Source organism: Felis catus, chromosome B4 (genome assembly GCF_018350175.1).
Source record: "Felis catus isolate Fca126 chromosome B4, F.catus_Fca126_mat1.0, whole genome shotgun sequence".
NCBI lineage: Eukaryota > Metazoa > Chordata > Mammalia > Carnivora > Felidae > Felis > Felis catus.
In genome coordinates, this window is record NC_058374.1 from 42,447,309 (window position 1) to 42,453,308 (window position 6,000).

Here is a 6,000-nt window from a genome sequence, read left to right on the forward strand (position 1 = left end):
CTTGTCTCTGCTGCAGGACAAAGCCTTACTGGAGCATCTGCAAGGGAGAGGATGGGCAGGGAACCCTCAGAAAGTTCAAGATCCAGATGCTGCTGTAAGGTTTTGGGTGTTGTCTGGTTGGGTAAAAGCTGTGATTAATATGGTGCAAGCCCTTAGGAATTTTGAGGTTCTGAGGGTTGTTAAAAATTTTTTTTAATGTTTATTTATTTTCGAGAGGGGGGAGGGGCAGCGAGAGAGGGAGACACAGAATCCAAAGCAGGATCCAGGCTGGAGCTGTCAACACAGAGCCCGACGCGGGGCTCCAACTCACGGACCGCAAGATCATGACCTGAGCCGAAGTCGGAGGCTTAACGGACTGAGCCACCCAGGGGCCCCGAGCCTTGGGATTTAAAATGCCTTTCTTGTTAAAAGCATGAGGCAAGTGCTATTGGTTTAAAAAGCCTCCTCACTCGTGATTATTTAAATTGTATCTTTCCACCCTGTGTTTATGTAAGTGCTGAATCATGAAATTGTACACCTGAAACTAACATTACGCTGTATGTTAACTAACTGGAATTAATTAACACATTAATTAAATTTATTTTATTTGTATTTCTTTAATTTCTTTTTTTTAATTAAAAAACTTTAAGAAATTGTATCCTCCTTGATTTTTTCCCCCTATATACATGGAGATTCAAACAGATTATATGAAAAGGAGAAAAGAATTTTAACAGAGTCCTCCATAAGGAGGAAAGAGCTTTTTGGGAGAAGAAAGATGTGCTGGGGTCAAGGAATACTGGTTTGGCCTAAAACATGAGGCTTTCTGTATAGGATATCAACACAAAATAACAGAATCATGTAGATTTTATTCTAGTGCGGTTGTTAGTAACGGTAACAGTAATGACGAACTTTTTTTGTCTGTTTGTTTTGTTTCAGCTTCTAGACATTAATGCTTATCCTGATAAGTTTTTAAAAGGCTCGGGTGGAAGAACTTTGGTTTCTGAGACTCAACTAGAAACAAAGCCAATAAAGGCATGCAGGCGTCCTGGTTCCCTATTTACATTCCTTGAAACCAGGAAGTCCTTTTGACTCTCAGGAGATCATTTCCTTTTAGTTCCGTTAATTTACTAGATTTTTCTCCTCTCATGTTCCGTAAAGAACTCCCCAGTTTTCCCACAATGACCCCCCCCCCTTTTCCACCTGGGGTGTTATTTCCTCAGCTGGACGAGAAGCCCCTAGAGGGCAGTTCTTCTAGGCCGGGGGGTTCCTGTCATAAGACAGCACTGGGCACTGGTTTTGTTCTTAGGCAGTGGGATGGTGTCAGCGACTTTTCTCCTTGATGTTCTGGGTGAGCAAGAGGGCGTTTGTGGACTTTGGGAGGAAGCCCGTATTCGTGGCAGAGAGAGATTAGGCACGAAGGCTCCCGGAGACGGTCCGTAACAAGTGTTGGCAGCTGGCAAAGACCGTGGAGGCACATTGGCACTTGGTCAGCGGGTGTGGCCGGGTGACATTAGAGAAGGTCGAGTTCAGACCGGGGATTGGGATGCTTGTGGGCAGGGGGAGTGGCGCTGGGACAGGGTGCTGCCTGTGGCGGTGGGCTGGGAATCTCTGGGGAAAGTGGCTTGAAGCATAAGACAAGTGTCAAGTGCTCTTTTGAACGTGGGGGCGGGGGGGGGGAATCGATTGATCAAAGTTCTTCTTCGAAACGTGTTAGATGGGTTTGTGTAGTAGGTTAGGAATTAAAAGACAGGAAAAGAACGGTGATATTCGGAGCAACACTCCTGCCTAATGTTCTGTTTCATTTAAAAGAACATAACCCCCATCTTAGAAAATAAACTCTTCTGGGGCGCCTGGGTGGCTCAGTGGGTTAAACGTCTGATTCGGCTCAGGTCACGACCTCGAGGTCTGTGAGTTCGAGTCCCGCATCGGGCTCTGTGCCCACAGCTCAGAGCCTGGAGCCCGTTTCAGATTCTGTGTCTCCCTCTCTCTCTGCCCCTCCCCTGTTCATGCTCTGTCTCTCTCTGTTTCAAAAATAAAGAAAAAACATTATAAAAAAAGAAAATAAACTCTTCCTGGGGCACCTGGGTGGCTTAGTCGGTTGTGCTCTGGACTTCGGCTCAGGTCATGATCTCACGGTTGGAGAGAGTTCGAGCCCTGCATGGGGCTCTGTGCTGTTAGCACAGACCCTGTTTTGGATCCACTGTTCCTCCCCCACTCTCTCTGTCCCTCCCTTGCTCATGCTCTCTCTTAAAAAATAAACAGTAAAAAAAAGAAGAAAATAAACTCTTCCCTCCCCATTGACATGACTGGGGAGAAGTTCCCATGATCCATGTGACACACAGTCCTGACATGATGAGCACACAAAGACAAGCTATTTCCGAGCTTCTAGGGAAGGATCTGAACTCTCTCCTCAGGAAAATTTGGTCTTTCAACTTAGACATCATTCTGCTGACAAAGAGTAGCTCTGGGACTGTGAAGTCTAGGAAAACAGTTCCTTCATTTCGTGAATGGATACGGTTCCGGTGCGGTGAACTGAACACTCTGAATATCTATGGAACAATCTACTTTCTTGCCGCTTTGGCCTGATAGTCTAGTATTTTTGGTTCCATAGAGCTGTGGCTTCTAAGCTCCCTGAGATTCCTTGTTTCTATACAGCATGTATAGAATGAGGCTTGGCCAATCCCCATCCAGATCTTCATCCCTCCCATTGTGCCTTGAGGCTGTGACTTCATCACCTGGATCACCTAGGAGGTGAGACAGCCGGGGCAGAGAATTCCGTGCCTTCTCTCAGATCTCAATGGTGGAAGTTGAACCCGGGGCCAATTTACTCCCAAATGGGGTTCCTTGGCTCTACGCCCTGTTTGCTATGCTTTTTGTATTTTTTCTCTTTGTCATGTTCTCCCCCTTTTTACTTGAGATTGAACAGTATATAAAGAAATGTGAGTATATTTCCCCTCGGCCTTAGGACACAGGGGAGCTGAATGATTGAATGTGTGTGTGGAGTGAGAAGGTACACATTGTAAGGCGGGGGACATGGAAACAATGTTTGCTGTTCTCTGAACTTCAAGGTCTTAATGACCCAGGGCTAAACGTCTTAGAAGTCCTAATCTTATAGGTGCTAGAAGTATCTGGGGGACACAGGCCAGGACTGGACGAGGAAGCCCATTTGTGGTACATGTATAAAGCATGAGGAGGTATCTAGGGCCCTGCCTGAGTTGATGTAAGGCCCGGGTATAAGTTCACAGGAAACTCTGTGTAATCTGGCGACAGATGAAGGAATTTTCAGATGATGGTCTCTGACCCACCATGCTTCGTGTTAGTCTTGCTTAGATGCAGGTATTCTCTGCATAATGCTGTGCGTAAGGATAAAGGAAATGAGATAAAGATGGGCCATCTGAGAAGGCCAGGTGAGGATTCTTTGCCCTTCACTTCTCTATGGGCTCATTGTGTCCATAAGCTGTCAGCTCTAGTAACTTTCATGGTCAATGTGCTAGATGGCCGAGAACTCCACATCCAAATCTAGTCTTTGCAAGACAGCCCCCTCACACTCTGTTTAGCCTAGGAATTCTGAGTCTTCTCTCTAGGGAGAACAGTTTTCAAGCAGAAGTTTGGTTCTGAGCCCTCACTGACTTCAGAATCTAGGGCCTCCTGTAGGTGGAAAAGTTTCTCTTTACTCATCTATACTTGTGATGTTTCTCCTGATAGTTTCGTTGACGAAGCTACCATTAAAAAAAAAAAAAAATTAGGCGGGGCGCCTGGGTGGCTCAGTCGGTTGAGCATCTGACTTCGGCTCAGGTCACGATCTCACGGTCAGTGAGTTCGAGCCCCACGTCAGACTCTGTGCTGAGAGCTGGGAGCCTGGAGCCTGTTTCCGATTCTGTGTCTCCCTTTCTCTCTGACCCTCCCTCGTTCATGCTCTGTCTCTCTCTGTCTCAAAAATAAATAAACGTTAAAAAAAAATTAGGTGACTCTTGTCCAGGTACCTGTTATAAAGTTGCCTTTGTGATAGGGATAAGTGCAGAAGGACTTTGTAGGGATAGATCATCGTACAAATAGCCTGAGGAGACTGGAAGTCCACTGTTCAGGGGGACATTCTGACCACCAGGTGACCATAATTCCTGAAAATTGTGTGCGTGCCTCTCTAGGTAAGGTCAGCTCTAGCTTTCTTTGGGCTTTTCTGTGACTCCCTTGTGACATCACAGGGAGATAACACACCAGATTCTTGCGTTTTTGGTCCTTGAACTTAGACATCACTGAGTTCTTTGTGTCCCCCATATCACCCCCTCAATAGGAATGTTACATGTTAAGCTTCTGTTTTCTCTCTGCTATGGAAGGTGAAAGTTGTGGGCTATTTGGTGAGGATTGACTTTTACAGCTCATTCGACAACTCCCATTATATAATTATTATAACAACATAACGATTCTATAACAGTAACATTATATAGCTTTATTATTATAAAGGGTGGGGTTATCTTCATAGGTAGAATCAGGGCAAAGTCATAAGAAAGGGTTGGCCATTGAGGAACAAATGCTTTAGAGATTAAAACATTTCTTATACATTCATCTTGAGAAACAATAATCTCTTGTGACAACTGTTTCCCAGACTATAGGTCGAGAGTCGTATAATCCTGTCCCGACAGGATTTTGCTGAGTGTTTAATGATGCACAGAAAATTTTATTACCTGCCTCTGTTTCATTGTGTCTGCTGTCCCAAATGGGTACCACCATTCTGCTGGGTCACAGTTATAATCAAACAATTTTCTTCCTGTTTCAGGCTGTCCTCTGGAGTCTCCAAGGAGAGACGTTCTGGGAAGGAAGGAAGACAGGATGAGAAAAGATCCCTCTCTACTTGTGAGGGTAGCAAGGGATTCTGAGGCTGACATCTGCACCCCTGGGCCATCAGTTTGAGAGTGGCTGAGCCTGTAAGGAATCACCTGTGACATTGTATTCCAGACATGAGAGGGCTTCTGAGTCCCTCATTATGTATGTTTATACTGAAAAAGAGAGAAAGAGAGAGAGAGAGAGAGAGAGAGAGAGAGAGAGAGAGAGAATAAATATTTTGAGACTCTCAGAAAAGTTCTATGTTGCCAGGAATTTTTTTGTCGAACTTACCCTCCGTTGCTTATAGTCAATCCAAATCTCACATTTCCCATTTTCAGGCAAAATCCTAGGCGAATGACTTACATTCTCTTATTCTTCTAAACAACATGTAGAGTCATTCTTTCAGGGGAAGAAAAGCAAGCACTTAATCCAGGACCACAGCTGAGTCCTCCTCCTCCCCACCCAAGATGATCACACAGCTAATTCATCGGAACGTTCTAAAATGTTCTGTCCAGATTGTTGTCTTAAATCAGTGCCAGACTCCTTTCACATCTTAGTGTAGAATATAGTTTCATGAAGTCAGACGCATAGGGAAGGGATTGGTATAGATTGGTATAGATTTCCTCTTTCTACCCAAAGCATCATGGCCCCCCAAATGCTGCTGCTTCATTACCAATGGAACCATTTTCACGGAAGTTCCTCCACATGATTCTCACTCATTCTTACCTACCACATATGTCTACTTACCGGCTCTTCCTCTCTGTTCCCCTCTTTTAACCAAGTGCAATATTTTTGTCACGATGGGTCATTAAAGCATCTGTGTGGAAACCTCTGGTTGGAGAGGTATATAAGGGATTGTGGAGAGAGAGAAGGAGGAAGGGGGAGAGAAGGAAAGGAAAAGGGGAGGGAGGCAAAAAGAGGGCAGTGTTATCTAGCTTGGAGATTCGGAATAAGTTGTTGTGAGATGAAAGAGACTAACATAAGAGACTCTTAAAAACTGAGAACAAACTGTGGGTTGATGGGGGCTGGGAGGGAGGGGAGGGTGAGTGATGGGTATTGAGGAGGGCACCTGTTGGGAGGAGCACTGGGTGTTGTATGGAAACCAATTTGACAATAAATTTCATACGTAAAAAAAAAAGAAATTCTAAAGAAAAGTCTGGCACTACCTGTCAAACAGTTATGTGACAGATTTCCGCATTG

General features: G+C 44.8%; 1 long non-coding RNA gene across 1 annotated transcript; it reads left to right on the plus strand.

The window, feature by feature from the left end:
- The first annotated feature begins 2,363 nt into the window (after window positions 1-2,363).
- Window positions 2,364-5,001, plus strand: LOC102899525. Its single transcript, XR_440706.4, has 2 exons — window positions 2,364-2,918; window positions 4,754-5,001. It is a non-coding gene; the product is annotated as an uncharacterized LOC102899525 (long non-coding RNA).
- Window positions 5,002-6,000: the final 999 nt, after the last annotated feature.